Here is a 21,372-nt window from a genome sequence, read left to right on the forward strand (position 1 = left end):
TGTGTGTGTGTGTGTGTGTGTGTGTAGTCTTCTTGTTCCAGAAAGTTTCCTTTAGAAAACCCTCCTGGGAATAGGTCAGCTGTCCCTCACCGTTGCCGAGGCTGGGGTGAAGGCAGCAGCCGGAAGGTTGTGCAGAAGGGCGGGTGGCCGCTCTAGGAAGCAGAGCAGACCTGACACACCAGGATGAGAGATGGCGCCTTGCCTTCCTGAGACAACTCTCCAAAGATGTCAGTGCTGGGGAGGTGTGCGGCAGCCACTAACCTTGAGCTTGTAACCCCAGCTGAGTTCAGCTCAGCTGGATCCTGATCCTCGGTCTGGGTCTGCTCCGTCAGGCTCCCTCCAACTCGCTTTCCCCCCAGAGCCAGGAGCCAAGCTGCCCTGCTGCTGTGGCTGCTTTGAAAACTTTAACAACTCCGAGTCTTACTCATATCAAGGGATCTCCTTTCCCAGCCCAGTTAACTATTTCACCGCTGGGCGGCCAGCAGCGGGTTTTCTTTGAGATCACTCTCTGCTGCTGATCCTTCCTTTATGTAACTGAGTCAATTTCTGGGAAAAGATTCTAAGGGACAGAGTCTAGGTCAGCCCCAAAGGCCGAGTATTTACAGTTTATGCTTTTTTTTACCTTTCTCAGTTTCTCTCCTATCCAAGAAGTGGAAACACGTTCAGTTATAAACTCGAGAGGGTGATTGTGTTTACTTTAAACCTTTATAAGAAGTTCTTGAAAAGGTCAAACATATGAATGGTAGCTTTGATAACAAAGATAAGCCGGCCACCTAAAAAGTACTGCTCCTTAATAATCATAGCCAGTTCTTGAACTTAGAGATTTGAGAGGGACCTCTGTGATCTTTTTGTTCAATCTCTTTAAATTAAAAAAAAAAAAGTGTCGTGGTAGCACATACACATCCTTCAAAAATCAAAGCACAATAGGGTTTAAAAAAAAAAAGCAATGGTCCCAGCTCTCCCCCGACCCCCTAGAGACTTTGCATAGCCCCAAAGAATGCTTATACTTTTATTTTTTGATTTATCAATGACATTATTTCATGTAAAATTACAAAGTTATTTAATAAAGTAAATAATAATAATATTACTCAAACCTAGAGTAGTCCTTACCTGTGCCAAGCACTGTTCTAAATATTTCACTTCTATCAACTCATTTCATCCTTTTAACAATTCAATGATACACTACTCTCTTCTTTACCCTGTTTTACAAAGGACAAAACTAAGACACAGAGAGATTAAATAGCTCATCCCAGGAGTCACAGCTAGCAGGAGGTCTGCGCTCTTTACGTTGTCATATGGTGATATAGCTTTAAGGGGAGGAGAGATATTTGAAGGGGGCTAACCCTTCTCTGGTATGTCAGGAAGTCAAAAGATAATCACCCAAATTGACCAATCAACGCCTTTTGCAGATGAAGCAGCTATGCTCAGAGAGATCAAGAGATTCCTTGAAGTTGCCCAGTGAGTTAAGGGCAGAACCTGGACTAAAAACTGGGTGTTGCTTTTTCCTGGGTCTTCTCTCTCAACATAGGACGGCCTATCTTTATGATGCAGAAAGCACTTAGATACAACTCCTTGGGCAAATCTTAAAAGGGGAACAAGAGGCCTGAGAACAGATTGTGGTGGTTCACATTTTTCAAAGTTATTCCAAATCAGTTCTGAAAAAGGAAACATAAATGAAGCTCAAGATAGGGGAGAGCTTCAGGTTGGAGCAAATTAGGGGCCTAATTTGGATTATGTGTCAATTTTAGAGACCATTTTTAACTCCTTAAAAAAAATCTCCCTTTATAGAGGGTTTTTTTTGTGCTTCAACATTTATCTCATCCCTCCACTTTTATAGATTCTGTGCTCATCAGGAAGCCTCTGGCAGGCTGAGGCCCTTTGCTGTCCCTTCCTAGTTTCCCCCTGGGCAAAGCTGAGCTCTTTTCTCTGGGAGCTGTCCCCCCACCCTCTGACAGGTCTGCTCTGGTGCCTGAACTGCTGCGGGTGCGGGCGGGCAACATTCTCCCTCCTTTCCTCTCTTGTTCTGAAACACACTTCCTTAGATACCCAAATCTGCACCTACATGCACATGCACACGTATGCTTGCACAGGGACAAGCACAGGCATCAGCCTGATAGTAACTTTTGTGCGGCACTTGCTGTATGCCATGGACCAGTGCCAAGACTTTAAACAGATTATCTCTACATCCTCCCAACCGCCTCATATGATAGGTCCTGTGCAGAAGGGCGGGTGGCATCTCTCACCCATCTCTCTGTAACCTTCCTAGGGTTACAGAGCTTGTGATCTGAACCCAGGTGGGTCCAATCCCAGGACTTGTGCTGCTTTCCATTATGGCTTCCCATGTTATAAAGTCATGGACATGCCCTAAGTATATCCATATACCTTTGCTGTGTAGATGCAAACACTTTTATACCTATGTCCATAGCGTGCACACCGGCTGATCACAAGGCCAGCCCCAAACAAAGGGATGATGTCAAAGGAACTTGTGCTCCTTTGACGCTCACTCTCTGGAACCTGCCCAGTCTCCTGGCCCCTCCATGCTCTCTATGGTGAGTGGCTGAAAAAGCTTCCAACTCTCCCATCCCTGAGAAAACAGAAGCAATGCATTCTGTCCCAGGAAGGCAGGATGGATCCAGGGGGCTGCTCTGTGCTAGCATATCTGGTAACTGAAGGAAGATTCGGCAGAACAGAATCGTGATGGTAGTATCTTAGGCACCACTGGAGGACAGAGACAGTTCACACAGAACAGGAGTGGTCTTTCAGCACTTCTCAGATCACACCGTGTGGGTGGTCCCGAACACCACCCACATGTGAGTTTCGTCTTGGTGGAAATTTGAGAAATTTTCTTTTGAAGCTTCTGAAGAAGGGGGCGTGTTTTAAATGGGGATTTTATCTTGGCTTATCCAAATGCTACCTTGGCGTCAAATCAGATGAACAGTAGACCTCAGAAACAAACAGAAAGGTGACTTGCGTATGCCTTCCCAGACTGCAGCTCGGCCCACCACCCCACTGCTCCCACCCCATCAACACTCCTGTTTATATTTGCACTGTCACGTAGTAATTACACACTGTACTTTAAAAAAAAATACCCGTGTGACTTTTATGAGCTTCTGCTGCTTGTATTTACAAATGTATCTTGATTTATGTTAAAAAAAATTGCAAAGCTGATCCTATTGTTCCCCTGTTCAAAACCCTTCTGTGGGTTCCCATTGACCATAGGATAACATCTAGTCCTTCTTCTTACCTAACAGTCCCACCTCTCCTGCCTTCACTTACCCCACACCTCCCCGCTACTCACCCACTCACTCCAGTTCCACTGGCTTGCTATCTTTACTCAGGGCCGTTTCTGCTTCTCTGCCACAGTGTATTTGTGCATGTTTTTCTTTCTGTGTACAACCCACTTTCTAGTTATACTCTTTCTCCGCCTCTCTTCTGGGCACCCCCCTCACCGCGCCTTTGTTTTCTTCATCCCCTCCCCTGCAAATTTTAGCTTAAATGCCACTTCCTCGAGGAAGCCTTTCTTTTTTTAAATTTATTTTTATTGATTTTAGAGAGGAAGGGAGAGGGAGAGAGAGATAGAAACATCAATGATGGGAGAGAATCATTGATCGGCTGCCTCCTGCACACCCCACACTGGGGATCGAGCTCACAACCTGGGCATGTGCCCTGACCCGGAATCGAACTGTGACCTCCTGGTTCACAGGTCGACGTTCAACCACAAAGCCACACTGGTTGGACAGGGAAGCCTTTCTTGATTCTCATGACTGGTTTATAATCCTACCCTTCTCCTTCATAACAGGTGTCACAATTATAATTCAGTAATTAGGTTATAATAATTTATTTAATGCCTGGTTTCCTCCAAACAGACTGTAAGCTCCAAGAGCAAGCCTTTTATGTGTCTTGTCACTGCTCTGTCCCTCCTAGTTACCACAGTGACTGGCAGGCAGTGATGCTTAATCAATGAATTTGAATCGGTTTATAAATGAATAAATTGTGTTCTTACAAAATTGTATCCGGGCAGATGTACATCAGTAAATGGAACTCTAGTTTAATTTGCTGCAATTTGAAGGCAAAAAGTAAATGCACACTTAATTAAAATAGTAAAATGCCATTGAATTCTAGTTAAATGCTACTGCCTGCTTAGACCTGAACTTGAGGCCTGAGCAATTTGTTACAAAGAGATGGTTAGCAAATGTTAGAGGGGCATTCATGGTTAGCCCTAAGCTGGGGCTTTCTCCATGATGTAATCAGAGGAGTGGAGGGGAAATGAGGAACTTTCTCATTGTGCAACTCCGTGTTCTTCATTTTGGGTTGGGTACACCCGGCTTTGGGAAACTGTTCACAGAGGAACTGGGATGTCTGCGAAGAATCAAAAAGAAGGAAGAACAAACCCATTTTCTGCTCTAGAAACGGTGGAGAGGTTTTGGTGAGAGGTTCTTACTTGCATTTCTTCCTCTTGATTTTCAATGAAGACAGTAGTCTAGTAAATACAGTTGTATTCCCTCCTCTACAGAAGATAAGAAGGAAGTTCTAAAGTGAATACGAGAGGGAAAAGTTGGAAAGTAAGAATGCATCTTATCATTCTATTAATATTAAAAAATAATTCAGCTGGTCAAACCCAAGTAAAGTTTGTAGTCTGGTTATTGTGCCATTGTCAATTTTCTACTTATAATGTATTATAGTTATCCTAGAGGCCCAGTGCGTGACATTCGTGCACTGGGGGTGGGGATTCCTCACCTTGGCCTGCGCCCTTGCCCTTTCGCAGTCCGGGAGCTCTCAGGGGATGTCCGAAAGCCAGCGGTAGTATATCCTTAGTGCTGCTGCTGAGGCAAGAGAGGCTCCCGCCACTGCCACCAGCCATCAGCCTGGCTTCTGGCTGAGAGGCGCACCCGCTATGGGAGTGCACTGACCACCAGGGAGCAGCTCCTGCATTGAGCATCTGCCCCCTAGTGGTCAGTGTGCATCATAGCAACTGGTTGTTCCACTATTCTGTCTATTTGCATATTGCCCTTTTATTATATAGGATAATGCATTATAAGTGTTATCATTGAGGAAAGATTGGGGAAAGGTGCAAGGGATGTCTCTATACCATTTTTGCAACTTCTTGTGATTCTGTATTTATTTTGAAATAATAAATAAAAATAAAAAGAAACCAGTAAAATATATGTATAGCCAAAGCCTTATAAATATATCTCTACCCTGAAACACCACTCCTAGAAATTCATACTAATTAACAGATATACAGCCAAGTATGTTCCTCATATGATTACTTACAATAGTGAAAAGTGTAAAAAATCCTTAATGTCCAACAATATGGGAGTGGGTAAATAAATGGTGAGATATATGCAGGGTGGGGCAAAAGTAGGTTTACAGCTGTTCATATGGAAAATAATACAATAATTAATAAAAACATAAGAATAAACTGTTTCGTGTACTTACAACTGTAAACCCACTTTTGCCCCACCCTGTGTGCATATGTGTATATATATATATATATATATATATATATATACACACATAGATATAGATATAGATATATTAAATACACTATTAAAATTATAGTGGAGATGTACATTTAATAACATGAGGGACATTCACAATTAAGTGAATATAGAAACTTACAAGCCATATGAGCCCAGGTTATTTAGGAATGATACATAGATATATAATATTGAGACTAGAAAAATGCATGCCAAAATTTTGGCAACAGTTATTTCTGACCCCTAGACTTGATTTTAATTTTTTCATTTTGCTCATGTGTATTTGGAATTTTTCTACAATAAAGATCTTATTGGTGTAAGAAAATTTCAAAGATAAAAATAGCTTATTATAGGTTGAATAAAACATTTACAAAGGGGGAGTTATATCCTGTAACACTAATAGCCTATGCATTACAATTGAAAATATATCCATTAAGAAGAAAACTAAGTTACAAAGCTCTGAAACTGCTATAAGTAGATGTTAATCCGTAAAAGATACTGTGCCTTCCAAAAGAAAAGGGCTGTGATCAGTCACTTTTCTCCTAACCGGTCTTCCTCTTTCTTTACTGTGTCCTTTCTGATGAAATCAGTAAATGTTTTGATTCAAAACCAGGAGCAGGATACAACCTTAATTCTACTTAAACTCGGGGCAAGTCTGTGCAAAAGCTGAAAATTTGCCTAGGCTATTTGGTAACCACAATCTTGTACTTTTGATCACAGGTGGAGAAGTTGCAACACTCAGTAATTCCTTAAATACCCTGATTAGTCCCAGGAATCTCTCTTCATAGGTAGGTCTTCTAGGATAATATGAAATACATGAGAAACAAATGTCTTCCTCTTTTTTTGGTCAGGAATTAGAATTATTTTCCTAAAACTTACGGTAAATGAACTTGTCAAATTAATTGAACATTTTTGGGGCTCTGTAAATGGTGCTATTATATATTAATTATATAATACTAGTGGTCCAGTGCATGAAATCTGTGCACGGGGCGGGGGTGGGGGGGCGATGTTCCTCAGCACATCCTGAACCCTCTCCAATCTGGAACCCCTCGAAGGATGTCCTACTGCCGGTTTACAGGGATTGGGCCTAAACCAGCAGTTGGACATCCCTCTCACAATCCGGGACTGCTGGCTCCAGCTGCTCACCTGCCTGCCTGCCTGCCTGCCTACCTGATTGCCCCTAACCACTCTGCCTGCCAGCCTGCTCACCCCCAACTGCCCCCCGCCACCGGCCTGCTCACCCCCAAAAGCCCCCCCTGCCAGCCTGCTCACCCCCAATTGCCCCCCATGCCAGCCTGCTCTCCCCCAACTGGCCCCCCTGCTGGTCTGCTTACCCCCAACGGCCCCACCCCCACCAGTCTGATCACCCACAACTTCCATCCCATCCTGGCCTGATCACCCGCAAGCTCCCAGCCCCTCCTTTTTTTCTTTTTTTTTTTTTTATCATTAATATTTTCCATTTTCTTTTCTTTTTTTAATTGTTTGAAGTATTACAAATAGTAGTACATATATCTCCTTTTTTTTCCCCATTGACCTCCCCCTGGCCTCCCCTACCCCCCAGTACATGCCTTTACCTGCATCCCGCCCCAGTGTCTTGTATCCATTGGTTATGCTTGTATGCATGCGTACAAGTCCTTTGGTTGATCTCTTACAGCACGCCCCCGCAACCTCCCCTGCCTTCCCGCTGTAGTTTGACAGTCTGTTCAATGCTTCTTTGCCTCTGTATCTATTTTTTCTCCATTTCTTTCCTTTAAAAAATCTTGCCTCTGCAGACTAGAAATAAACATATAATAACAAAAAATGTTTGAGTCCCAATTTCAATGTCCAACAGTTCTGAGTCCCCATTTCAATGTCAAACAGTTCCTTATGTGTACATGTCAGCAATGATATCTGGATGGTGGGCACATGGTGGCAATGCAGGTCCGACCCTCTCTGGTTTGGTCCTAGGCAACCTGCTGCGATGCACAGCTGCTGACTGCTAGCATGGCAAGGCGTCGTCAGCGTCTTCCATCTTTGGACTGTTTCTCTTCTTGTCTTCGTGGTTGGAGCAGACCTGCCAATTCCTCTCTGTTGCAGGAATCCACATGGTCTTGGAGTTGTTTTCTGAAAATATACAAACATATTCTTGACCAAAAGTTAATAAAGAAATCTTTTCTATATAATTGATTTGGGATCCTTTTTATTTTTGCCCAAACCATTTTCCTTTGTCTTATTTAGACACCATGTGCGTTTTTCATGGGTGTCTTGCTGTTAGCATTACAAATGAAAATTAATTTTGTAAAGTAAAAATTTTCTAGATGTAATTTACTTATAGGATATTTTTCCTTACGTGATATTACCCTACTATCCCCGCTTTTTTGATTAATGGAGGCTTTTGTAAATTTTATAATGCAGTCTTGATAACTTTAAATTTTAATTTTTTGCACAAAAATATGACTGCTTTAGGTTCATTGCATGTTCAGGAATTTTACCATGAGATGAACTACCAATAGAAATTTTAGTTACTACTTTAGGAACAGCTTTTTGTCCAGTACAATTAAATTTTCTTGAATATTCACTTATTTCTATTAGCCTATTTAAATTAATCTGAAAACTTGATTATTATTTTACTGTCAAATTTAATACTCTACCAACAATCTTAGTTTACTCTGTAAATATTAGTGGAAAGGATTATTTGCATTCTTGAGTAGGCCCTGAGCATTCCTGGTGCTAGGCTGGATTTAGATATAGGGCAGCTGCTGTCGGCCAACTCACTGTCTGTCACCTGTGTCCCGATCTGAGCTGGGCGTGGGAAGCAAAGCAACCATGGGGGCAGGAGACCTCCCTCAGACGGGGTGGGGGTTCAGGCCCCTGCAAGGACGACCCCATCCCCCTTCAGCCTGATCACCCACAACTGCCATCCCATCCTGGCCTGATCACCCCCAAGCTCCCAGCCCCTCCTTTTTTTCTTTTTTCTTTTTTTTCCCCAGCACCTCCTTGAGTGGAGGCCAGGGCTGGCCAGGGCGGGTGGGAAGCTTGGCTTCCTCCATCGCCGGGGGCAACCCAAGCCTCCTGCTCATTCCAGCTCTGTGGCCACTGCCATCTTTTTTGGGATTTATTTATCTTCTATTATTGAAACTTTGTAGCCTTGAGCGGAGGCCAGGGACCACTGGTAGCCTGGGTTGCCCCTGGCAACCCACGCTCCCAGCCCCTCCTTGAGCGGAGGCCAGGGCCAGCTGGAAGCAGGTATCTGGGATTGATTTATTTATCTTCTATAATTGAAACTTTGTAGCTTTGAGCAGAGGCCAGGGCCGGCCAGGGCGGGCGGGAAGCTTGGCTTCCTCCATCACCGGGGCAACCCAAGCCTCCTGCTCACTCCAGCTCTGTGGCTGCTGCCATATTTGTTGGGTTAATTTGCACACTCGCTCCTGATTGGCTGGTGGGCGTGGCTTGTGGCGTAGCGGAGGTATGGTCAATTTGCATGTTTCTCTTTTTTTTAGTGTAGATTATATGTGTTCATTCACTTGTCCTTATACATTGTCTCTCTCTTCCACATAATCTCTGTGCCATGTCTGTGTTGTTCACTGGTGCCTGACACAAGTAAGTACTTGATAAATATTTGCTGAGTGATGAGGATAACTCATTTGTGTTGGAATTCTTACTGCATTCCTAGGGAGAAAACTTGGGACTTGGAATCTGTGGACATCTTTTGGAAACTCACCTTCACCACTAACAGCACTGCAACTGTGGGTGCTCAATAGCTCTAAGTTCCATCCATAAAAGTACTACCAGTAATATGTACTTCTTGGCTTGCCATAAAGAATACACTTCCTAATATATGTTGGTAGCACTTAGAACAGTGTCTAGTGCATAGATGTTGCTTGAAGGATATAGGTTGGCAATATCTGAATTCCTCTTTTTGTCCTAGCTGTAATTGACCTCTTTCTGCCATTGTTTCTAAATTACTATAGTAGTTGAGAGCATAAGCTCAGGGTTCAGAAGGCCTGTGCCATTTTAGCAAATAAGAGTGTGACCTAGATCAAGTTAATTAAACACTTGGTCCTTGTTCTTTTCATCTGTAAAATGGGAATGATAATACTAGTAATAGCACTTACTCCATAGGATTATTGTGAGCCTACACTGAGAAGGTGCTTATGAAATTATTCAAAGACTGTGACACAGAGGAAGTGCTCAGTAAAGGTTAGCAAGAAGCTTCTACCAGGCCTCTTATTATCTACTAGAGGCCCAGTGCACGGATTCGTGTACATTGATTAGAAGGTGGCTGGCAGGGCGGGACTGGGCGAGATAGGCTAGACATGCCCTGGAGCCAACCTCTTGCAGTCCCTCCCTGGCCAGCTGCACCTGGGGCAGCACTGAGGCTTGAAGGTCATCTGTGGAGTGAGTGGGGTCCCTCCGGCAGGTGGGGTTCTTCAGCCTGGCCTGTGGGGATCGGGCTAAAACCAGCAGTCTGACATCCCCCAAGGGGTCCCCAAATGTGAGAGAGCACTCTGCAAAGTTGCTGTTCCTTGGCAGGTCCTGTGTTGAGCGTCTGCCCCCTGCTGGTCATTGAACGTCATAGCTACCGGCCGGTTGGCTGGTTGGCCAGTAGGCCGATTGCTTAGGCTTTTATATATATAGATTGTATTGCATCTAAAGTACAGTTTAAAACTGAGCCCAACTCCTGGTTTCTTTTCCTGAAGGATTTATTCATTCTGATTCAGCCATTTTATAACTATCAGTTCACAGACTAGCTGCCCAGAGGTTTATGTAGTCTTGGGCATTGCAGCACCCTGTAGAACTTTAAGAGTGGGTAGGGTTGGCTATTATGTTAGAAAAAGGAACAACAATTACCTTTATTTTGTGTCATACTCTGTGCAAAGAACTATAACCTTATTATTACCCTCATCTTAACAGATGAGGGGATAGAGGCTTAGAGAGGTTATGTTTTGCTCCAGCTAGTGCCTGGAGAAGTCAGGACTTAAGCCCAAGCAGTCTACACTCTTAATCATTTGCTGCATTTATTATATAAACAAGAGTCTATTTTACTCAATACCTTATTGCAATTTTGATCCCAGATTTTCATCTTTAGTCCCATTCAGTAGAACCCAAACCTTAGAAACATAAGCAGTCTTCACACAGTAATCTTCACAGATTAATCTACAAGAAACAGAAAGAAAAATATACCTGGAAGAGAAAGGGATGGAGTATAAAATAACGAGAAATGCCAAAAAACGAAAGAAAAACTAGTCGATATATTTGGAAAAAATTCCTTTGTTTTTTAATAACAAATGGAGACTCCCATAAATATAACCGGAATTGTTATCTCATTTTGTTTTTGTACCAAATTTATGAATGAGTTAATTTTTCAGCTAGAATTCTGAAATATGTTTGTCCTGCTAGGTCTAGCTCTTCCATTTGCAATGTTATCTTTGTGGTAATCAGCTATGGGTGGACTAGGAGGATAGGAGTATGGTTGTTGAAGAAGGGGGCTCAAATAATGAACAGTTCATTTCTCGATGCCATTCTCCAACCTCAACCACTCCATACCCCTTAGTTAGGGCTAAAAATGACTTGGACTCTAAACCAACACCAGCATTGTCTATTGAAATTTTAAATGTATATTCCCTTTTACTCAGTACTTTCACATTTAGTCTGTGAGAGGAATACACACAAAGTATATATAAGGGCTTTTACTGTTATATTGTTTGTAATTTAAGATAAATGAAGCTAACCTAAATATTCATCAGAAAGGGATTGGTTTTATATATACCATAATGTAGTCATACAGAGGAATACATAAGTATAGTTGTATGTATTAACATGGATATAATGGAAAAGAAAAGATTGTAGGCAGTGCTGATAATACCCATAGAAGGGTTTTGTAAGGATAGACATCAATGATTGCAAACTCAAATGCATGTAGGGACCAGACTGGTTTTATAACTGGGTCAGGTAGGGACTATGACGAACTTGAGAGGACACCCTATGTGAAAGCAACTGGCATCAATCACTCAGCTTCAGCTCATCATTGCTAATGGGGTGGCAGATCTTTGGATTTTCTAAGAAAGCTGTAAATCACAATATTTTCATGCTCCTTTGTGATAGTCTATTTACTTGTGTGTCACCTTCAAAGCTCCATGAAAATCTCTATTATATGAATCTTTTGATCTTTATTTTGTGGCAACTCATCAAAATATTTTTAAAAATGTATTTTATTTGGTCATCTATGAACTGGACTTGTCTTGCAGGCTCATTGCATACCCATACTCTTAGCAATAGCTATCTCTGGAGAATCATATTATGGCCAATATCAGAGTATATTATAGTGTCTGTACTGTACATTGGTTTATGTTTGAGGTTGTTGTTTTCTTGACCGTGGCAAGTACCAGTTTATTGGTGGAGGTAAGGTGAGGGGCGAGGGGCCTACACCCATGAGGAATGAGGGCGAGTGACCTAGAAATCCACGTTCTGGACCAGATCCTGGAGGTAGGCCTTTTACTGGTCCAAGGTGTTGGAAATGTAGAAGTCCACACTGTTCTCTAGTGAGGAGGCACCCCTAACCTGCCGTCAGCAGGGCTCTGAGGCACATGGGAACAATCTTGATTGTCAAGAGCCACTTGACCCACCACAGGTCCCCCAGAGGGTGTAGCATGGTAACTATCCCTTCCTTTGGCGAAGGTGATCAGATCTGCCACCGAGGGCATGGGGGAAAACGACTCCTTTCTTGTCCTTGGTGACCTCACCATGGAGCCCAAGACCACTGTCAGGGAGGAGGTCCTCACCCACGACCAGTCCCTGCAGCAGTGTCCCAACCTCTGGGCTCAGAGCCACTGCCCCTCCCACCACGGAGCTAGTCTCACACCCGCCCCTCCCGTCCCTTACACCCCAGGAAGCACTGTCATGCCCTGGGTATTGTCTTGTCCCCTGATTCTGACCCCACTAACTGCAGGCCCGCCAGGCAGACACTCTGCTGGAATACTTGGTGGCTCCTGTAAAAGGCAGTCACCTCAGCCTCCCTCTCCCTGCAGCTGTAGCAGCGATGTGGAGGGGGAGAGATTGAGAGACTGTAAGGGGACCCAGAGCGCAGCCTCTGCATCGCCCTTCCCGGGGCACCTCAGTGGGTGTTCAGGGGCTCCTGGTTTGCACAGGAAGCAGGGATGTCTAAGTTGGGGCTCAGCAAAAGCTGAAGGGGTGCTCAGGGGCCACAGCCAGGCTCGAGGGCCCCCCTCTGGGAATGGGACCAAGACCATGTCCCTGAGCAACTTATCCAGAATGTTTTCTGGGCATTGGTATCAGAGGTATCCAGAGCAGGGAAGTCCCCAACTCCTGAGGTCACAAACTGGTAGGTCTTATGTCTCCCATGGGGGTCCTTGCTCCAACTTGGGCTACACACAACATTTCCTTCAGAGCGAACCGGAACTTCCTCTTCAAGCTGGCACGTGGTTTTATTCTCTCTGGAGTGTGGGCACCGCTGGCCTGGCCCGGGGCCTGGAAAGTGCCGAAATCGCTGCGCAGGCGGAAGTGCCTGCAGCTCTGGTCCCGCCAGCAGTGCCTCCCAGCTGCTCTGGGTCAGCTGCTCCGGGCCGGGTAGGTTCTGCGGCTTTTGGGTTCCGTGGTCCGGTGTGGAGGATTGGAGCGTGCAGGCTGCTGGGCCGCCCCTCTTCGGGGTTCAGGCGACTCTGGAGCTAACGATGCAGCAGCCCCTCCCCACCCGGCTTTCTGTCTACTGCTTTTATAATTAAAAAATACCCAAACCTACTTACACTGGCCTTATGCTAGGAAGGTCTGAACCAAGTGCGTTTCCGACCATTTAGACTGGAACTGGCTTCAGGATTTGGGCCCAGCTCCGGTTTTGTTACTCATCTCAAGAACCGAGCATTTGGTGGACACCAAGGGGCTCATGCAGATGATGTTTTGGATTAGGGTTTCTGCAGCCTGGCGATATTTCTGGCCATATTGATCATATGAGTCCCTGGGGAAAGGAAGCAGTATTATATTTTATTATTATTTTTAAAATCCTCTCCCGAGGACATGCTTTTATTGATTTTAGAGAGAGGAAGAGAGAGAGAGAGAGAGAGAGAGAGAGAGAGAGAGAGAGAGAGAGAGAGAGAGATGAAAGTGAAACATGATCAGTTGCCTCCCACACCTGTCCTGACAGGGTATCAAACGTGCAACCTGGGTAGTGCCCTGACGGAGAATCGAACCCATGAGCTTTCCGTGTCCAGGAAGATGCTCCAACCAACTGAGCCATAACGGCCAGGACTGGAAGCAACATTTTAAGGGTGCTGGGAGAGAATTACCATGTATCTCATTTCCATGGTGTACCCTGAGCTTGTGGGAAAATGAATAAGTGATCATCATTCATTTATTCACTCACACAGCAGCGGTGTTTGGAGTGCTTACTGTGTGCCTGGTCCTGTGTTAGATCCTGATGACACAGACACTTTCAGTGCGTTCCTGGCTTTGGAGGTGACCCAAAGTAAACAGACTCACAAAATAGTGTGAAAAGGAGTGTGATGAGGCCAGCACACGGTGCCTTGGGAGACCCCACCAGAAGTCAGGGAAGACTTCCCGAGGAGGTGAGTTTTGAGGCATTGGGCTGAGTTTTGAGGGATGATCAGGAGGAGTTAGCCTGGTAAAGAAATGGAGGGGGAATTCCAGGCTGAGAGACACACGGGTGCAAAGAAAGGTAGGAAGGCGGGAGAGGACCTGGGACATTTTGGGAACTGTCTGTACTCTGCAGAGCCTGGACACTGAGTGTGTGTGGCAGGGAGGAGCAGGCTTTGGGGTTGGGGTGCAGGCAGCCAGCTGATCACAAGTGCTTGGTAGAGCAGGCAGGGGCACCTGGGCTCCATCCTCAAAGAGCCTGAGAGTCAACAACAGTTTTTGTTGTTGTTGTTGTTGTTAATCCTCATCGCAGGATATTTTTCCATTGATTTTTATTGAGAGTGGAAGAGAGAGGGAAGGACACAGAGAAACATCGACGTGTGAGAAACACATCAATTGGTTGCCTCCTGCATGAGCCCCAACCAAGGCCGTGGGCCAGGGAGGAGCCTGCAACCAAAAGTATGTGCCCTTGACTGTAATTGAACTTGGGACACTTTGGTCTGTAGGCCAATGCTCTAAGCACTGAGTCAAACTGGCTAGGGCAACAACAGGTTTTAAGCTACGGAGTTTTGGGGCTGTGTTATATATTTATGTAAACAAATATTTTCATCCAGAGTTTGCATTTTATAATTCATTGATTCTATTAACAAAGAGGGGAAATACTGTATTTTTAAGTGGAAAGAAAGAAGCAGTAACTTATTTTTAAAAAGCTCCTCAAAATGATGGCTGAGAAACTCTAGTTACTATTAAAACATATTTAAGTTTCAGACTTTTCCCCATTGCTTGATTTTAGAGATATTTCATGACAAGCCATACACAGCGGGCAAGTTAATTAAGCCATGGACTTGGAAGGTTGCTGGTAAATTCCAAGCCAGTTTCGAGGGTGTGTTTGTGTTCTGTGTGGGGAGTTGGTTAAAGGCATCCATAACATTATGATAATCCTCAATGAATATTGCTAGGGTTCCAGCTGGCAATTCATCCCCTTCCTGGTATCATTACCCACAAGGGCCTTGTTTCCCCGAAAAAGCAGATGAATACTCAGTTAATAGGAAGAGACTGAACATGTTCAGTTTGGTAAGAACTTGACTTCCCTGTCTTCCAAGGAAAGGGAAAAGTTGATGATTTTTGAGAGAGGAAGAAGGGTGGGGTGGGAGGAGCCGACTGGGGTGACCAATGAGGCTGTGAAAGGCCCACAATTGCTGTCAAGGTCGTTTTTCACCCCTGGAGCAGGTGACCTCATTTGCTGCTGCTATCCATTCATCCCTGATTTTCTGGTCTTTTTGCCACGAGGACACGTGTATATGCAGTGAGGAATTTAGAGAAGAATTCAGATTTTACTCTTAATGTGCTTAGCTGTGAGAGCCTGGACAAGTTGCTTACCCTACTGGATCTGATTTTAGGATGTCTACTTGGCATGGGCTTTGGTGAGGATTAAAGGAGATGAGATACTTATGTATAGTGACTTGCACAGAACTGATGTGCAATAGATGTTAATTTCTTTCTTGACCCTGGACTGAAGCAACCTTTAATTGGTTTCCAGGGGAATAGCCATTTGTCTCCCTGAATCTCAGGCTTCCTTTTCACCAATAAAGAAACACATGTTAAGAGAAGTGGTAACGTGGGGAGCAGAATGGCCCGAATTCCAATCCTGGGGTTACTACTCACATTGGACAGGTGACTCGGTATTTTTGAGACTTAGGTTCCTTCTCTGTAAAATGGGAGCAGCATTGCCTAATAGTTCCTGTACCTCCCACAGGCATGGTGAGGACTCAGTGAAGGAAGGCAGCGTTCTCAAACCTGAGAATGCCCCAGCATTACCCAGACAGCTTGTTCAGACAGATTGCTGGAGTTCAACCTCAGGGGTCCTGCTTCCTTCAGTCTAGGATGGGGCCCGTGATTGTGCATTTCTAACCAGTTCCAGGTGCTGCTGATGCAGTGGTCCCAGAGCCTGGCACACAGGGAGCACCAGATGGATGTGAGCTGCTAGTGCCCTTGTCTTTCGGGGCAGAGATAATATTATAGTTACCACCACCTGGCTATCATCCTAACTTTAGGGCTCTTACTTTGGCTGTGTCAAATAATGGCTTAATTTTCAATTTATGTAGAACTAATATAGGCAGTGAGGCTCAGGAGGAATCCAGTGTTCTAGGAGGTTTGAATCCACAAGTCATTACTGCTGAGGACATCTGTGTGACCCAGGCACAGGAATGAGGGGCCCAGACAGATCAAGTCCCTATATAGTTGTATCAGCCTGATCCCCCTGAAGCATGCCTAAATTAAAAAAAACAAATTTCTGGAACATTCTCCTATCACACAATACTCTATCAGATGTTGAGAGCATGTTTTGGGGAAATTGGGGGAAATGGCCAGGTGCTCCTTTGGTGACTTGTAAAAGTCCCATTGTTCCCAGGAGTTTTAAGTATGTAAAGGATGGCTCTTCCCTCTGAGGAAATCATAGGCCCTGACACTTTAGAAGGTGGATGGCAAAGATAAGGGGCATGGTGACACCTCTGTCACTTAATGAGCAGTCTGAATTGCAGATGGAAAATTAACATCTTCTCCTTCTTCCTCCCACCCACCCACCCTCCCACCCCATACTTAAACTCACCATTGGCATTGTTTCTCCGGGCAACTGAGTCACAAGAAATGTTACCCTTTGAGCACAGCCAGGGGTGGGTCTCAGTGTTACATTAGGATTAAGAGTTCAGGTTATGGGGTCAGATAGATGGGGCCCATCTCCTCACTTCCTATCACGGAGAGTGAGACCTCAGCCAGTGATCTTCTAATCTCCCATTCTCTTGTCTAACCTGAGGGCAGTAAGAGTGCTTATTCCAAAGGGTTCATGTGAGGCTTAATTAGATAAGCATGTGAGGACTCAATACATGACAGCTATTGTTACGATGGGGGACTTTTTAAGACTCTAGGGTTGGGACCTTCTCCCGTATGGCCTCCCTGAGCTGTTACTTTTCCAGAACTACCCAGCAGTGATCAGTTGGGTTGTGGGGCCTAGATTCTCTACTTCCTCAATTCGTTTTTATGGCTTTGGACTGAAAGAGAAGGAATGAGCCTGTTGCATGGGGCCTGGGAACGAAATGGGGACACAGGGACAGTGGAAGGTGTATGAGGAGTCTGACCCTGCTTGATTCCAAGAAGTGATTCTCAGCCCCTGTGGGGCGCAGGTTAGAGCCATAAGAGGAAGGACCTGTTCTCCCCAGGTGATGTGGGACACTCAGTGGCTCAGAGGCCAAGGAGACCAAAGAAATGCAGAGTTGGGGAAAGGTTTACACACGGGGTCAGGGTGTTTGAGGTCCCAGAAGGCAGCATCCTGGGCAGGGAAGCAGTGTTTGAACACAGCCACAGCATCCACGGAGGTGACAAGGTAATTCCCACAGGGACTTGTGGGTGGGTAGTACATCTTAATGAAGAACATGAGAGGGCTTCTTCCTGAGGTTATCCCTCTTCGTGGAGAGAAATCCCTGAATAATGGGAGTGGGAGGGCCTGCAGTGACACAGGTGGGAGCCGGGAGGCCTAGGTGATGTAGCTGCTGGGCACGTGGTAAGCACCCAGGAACTGGCCATTATTACTGGCTGTTTCCTGACACCCTGACCTTCCCCTTGCCCATGGAAGAGGCAATCTCTGCTTCTAGTCTTGAAGGACATGAAAACTCTCGGCCCCTTCTTCCATGGGACTTTCTGAAGAAGGCAGAGTAGGAGGTTAACATTATACCGAAGTCTCTTTCTCCAGCAGAACCTCTAAGGAGCTACTTTTGGTAAGAAAGAGTAACTTATGCCTTAGGTGCTGAAAGGTAGTGATGATGCTGGCTGATTTCGCTGAGCTCTAGACTTGGACTCCAAAGACCTGGGTTCAATCAAGTCCCAGCTCTGTGACCTTTGAGCTTTGAGGCCACAGGCTGATTTTTAACTTCCTCATATGTAAAGCAGGGACAAAACTGCCTGCCCTACCACCAGATAATAAACAGAGAGATGTTTTATAAACTGTAAAGTTCTGTTAAAGGAAAGTGATTTGGGCATGGCTAATGATGACGTACGTCTCCTAGGACTACTGGCATTCAACCAAGGAATGGTATCATTGGGTCAATCCTGAGAATGCGACAGGAGCCCCTCTTCTCTCCACTGAAGTGGTCCTTTACCTCCGTCTGCCATCCACACCATGAGCTTCTAGCTCAAGGACCGTGTTCTCTTCTCTTTGCTATCCAGCTCCCAGCATAGGGCCTGCCACACAGTGGGGATTCTGTTCGGGTTTATGGAAGGATTCAGACTGAGTGGGAGGCCGTGCGGGTGTGTTGTTGTTTGTTTGCTTTTTTAGGGAGGAGGGGATAATAATGGTCCCTGTCTATGTACAGCACACTTACTCTCATTCTCACACCTCTTTTCTTTGTAAAATATCCTGAAAGTAATCCACAGCTCTGGGGTGACTGGAACATGGAAACACACATTTGTGGGTCTAGAAAACGTGAGAAAGGACAGTAAGAATTGCTTGCGTTCCTGAGCCATTTGTGCTTTGGGGATAAACCATGGGCAAGAAAGGAAACTTGGGAGTTGGCTGCTGGTGATGGGGTGGGGTGGGGGCAATGGGAAAATTCGGTGGAGGATTTGTCAGTCTTGACACAACAGTACCATTCTGTCTTACAGGAGATGTCCCTTGGTACTTCTGGCCCTGGAAATAATTGCATTTTCAAAAAGGACAGGGAACTCACCAAATCAATCTGGTGATGGCTTCTGTTGTTGTTAAGGTGGAAACGTGATCTATTTTTTTTCTGAATGCTATTATGATCCTAAGCCAGGGAACTTCTTGGTTGTATGTTGGTTTCCACTGTTGCTTCCATAACCTTAGGAATAGTGACAACAATGCCATTAATGAGGACAGTGCCCTTTCTCAGAGGGCTTGCTCTATGCCACCCCATCCGTGCTTTGTCTTATTTCTCACAACTCTCTAAGGTCAGTCATAAGCTTGAGCCCATTTTACAGGTAAAGAAAATAAGGCTCAAAGGGTTTAAGGGATTTCCCCAAGGTAACACAGTCAGTCTCCTTAATTTGGACTGTGTTTGAATCCAGGCCTGATAGCTACGTCCATGCCACTCTCCACCCCTGAACTGCCGCCTTGGAGAAAAAGGCAGAGTTTATGATGAGATTGTACAGACCTGCCTCTGAAGTATTTTCTAAGCAGTTCAAACAAAGCACTTCAAAATACAGATCATGTGTATTTCTGTGACAAGAAATCCTCCCCCGCTCCCCGCAACACCTCCCGTCAAAGGCTCTTAGACTCTGCCCAGGGTTCAACCTGGGGTCTGGGCATGGAAATGGGACCAGAAAACAAAAGACCCAAAGGCCTGTAACTGATCATGAATGAAACATGCTTCCCCAGCCTCACAAGATGTCAGTCGGATTCCCTTTGTTCTAAAAGCTCTGGTTTCACAGAGCATCAATTTCCCCTAATAATAAGCTTTTTAATTCTTCATCTAACGACAGCCTAGTCTTGAGAATTCTTATGATCTCTATTGCTCATCCAGGATGACAGACACGCGCACTGTGAGTTTGTTATTTCCCTTCTTTTCTTTTCCTGTGCTGTCACACATGACTCCCATCCCAGCGTAAGCAGGGGCTCTGAGCAGCCTCCCCCCTTTCCTCTGCCCCTCGCCTCCCACACAGCCACGCACAGCTCTTTGTGTTCTCTGTAGAGCATCATCTGCTTCTCTGTGAATAAGCTCTCCCTCTTTTCCCCCCACACCTCCTTGGTGACTCTTGTGTCAGCCGGGCATGCTGTAGGCACTTACGCGTGGGGGGTAGGGGTGGGTGGGTATTTTTGACAGGTTGTCTGTCTGAACTAACATTTATCATGCATCAACTGTGTTCTGGGCATGTGCTGAGAGTTTTGGATGCATTATCTCATTAGCTCCTCTCCTCACCTGGGTGAGTTGGGTCCTGGTGGTAAACCCATTGTACGATGAGGAAACTGAGGCATAAGGAGGTGTCCAAAGGCATATAGCCTTCTAGTGTCTAGATTCTAGAGCCTGTCTTCTTAACCAGGACTCACTGGCTTGAGGTTGTTCTGGAAACTTCTGTGTGAAAATTGGAGAGTGTTGAGAATAATCTCTGACCAAAAGACCCTAGAGAATCAAGGTGGACAATAACCTCAGGAAAGTTCAAGCCAAGCAATAACAGTAACTAGACGGGTTTACAAAACATCCACGGACCTTTAAGATGACCCACACCGACCAACCATTCTCTGCCTATAAGGAGAGCTCAGGAATGGCCGAGGGAAATGGCCCTCTGCCTCCATCTGTCACCTCCTGCAAGTCCTCCTCCCTGTCATGTGCATCTATCCCACAATTCCCTCTTACCATGGCCTCTCCCAGACAGGTGGGAGCCCTTAGGATAGCAGTTCTTAAGATTTCAGGTAGGTCACGATTACTCAGGAAACTTATCTAGAATACAAATTCTGGAAATCCTGATTCAAGAGGCCTGGAAGAGGGACTCAGGGTTTTTATTTTTACCAAACACCTTTGGAGATCCGAATGCAAGAAGTCTCCAAGGCACTATTTTTAAAAGTAACCACTGCTTTGCCCTGGCTGGTATGGCTCATCTGGTTGAGCGTCGTTGTCCAATGCACCAAGAGGTCGCTGGTCCAATTCCTGGTCAGGGTACATGCCCAGGTTGATGGCTGGATCCATAGTAGGATGTGTGCAGGAGGCAACCAATCTATGGATCTTGCTCATCGATGTTTCTCTCTCTCTCTCCCCCTCTCTCCGTCTCCCTCCCCCCCTCTCTAAAATCAATAAAAACATAAATAAATAAAAATAAAAGTAACCACTGCTTCTCAGACTGTAGCATTGGACAAGGGAGCAAGAAACGCCAGCTGGTCAGGGCTGACTTGGCCTTGCCAGTCTCTCACAGATGGCCGGGTGCATAACCGTAATCCCGTTACCCCAGCATCACCCGCTTGCCATCGCCCTGTGCTCTTCACCTCTGCTGCTGGGGAGGATGCTGCCCAGGAGCTGTGCATCTCATTTGCTGAGCTTATTGTAGGAGCTCAATAACATTTGTTATTATTTTTAAATCTTCTTACCTAGGATCAAGATTTTTATCTTTAGGTCTAAGATCTCCTACCAAGGGATTCTCTAACCTTTGAATCCCCATTTAGACGAACTGAAATGACCAGGAAAAAGGAGGGAAGAGATATGACACTAAACACAGGCTATAGGGAGTGCTGCTTGTTTAGGTGTCGACACAGCTGAAGTTGCTCCAAAACTTAGTTTCCTCTGATTAAGTTATGCTGGAAGCCCCA

The 21,372-nt window shown here is 45.2% G+C and overlaps 2 protein-coding genes across 9 annotated transcripts in view; one reads left to right on the forward strand and one right to left on the reverse strand.

Annotated features, from left to right (window-relative positions):
* The window catches only part of SH3RF2 (SH3 domain containing ring finger 2), a 116,520-nt gene extending 116,100 nt beyond the window's left edge, over positions 1 to 420 (reverse strand). For 3 of the 6 annotated variants that reach the window (XM_080673043.1, XM_080673038.1, XM_080673042.1), the window contains exon 1: positions 262 to 412. The gene's annotated coding sequence lies outside the window, so the exon portion shown is untranslated. Of the gene's footprint in view, positions 1 to 90 lie in introns of all 6 variants that reach the window. The other 3 variants (XM_080673039.1, XM_080673040.1, XM_080673036.1) reach the window with 3 other exon arrangements.
* GRXCR2 (glutaredoxin and cysteine rich domain containing 2) overlaps positions 1 to 21,372 on the forward strand; it is a 160,415-nt gene that overhangs the window by 107,740 nt on the left and 31,303 nt on the right. The window lies entirely within an intron of this gene.

The sequence above is a fragment of the Plecotus auritus genome (assembly GCF_963455305.1).
Source record: "Plecotus auritus genome assembly, chromosome: 6".
Lineage (NCBI taxonomy): Eukaryota > Metazoa > Chordata > Mammalia > Chiroptera > Vespertilionidae > Plecotus > Plecotus auritus.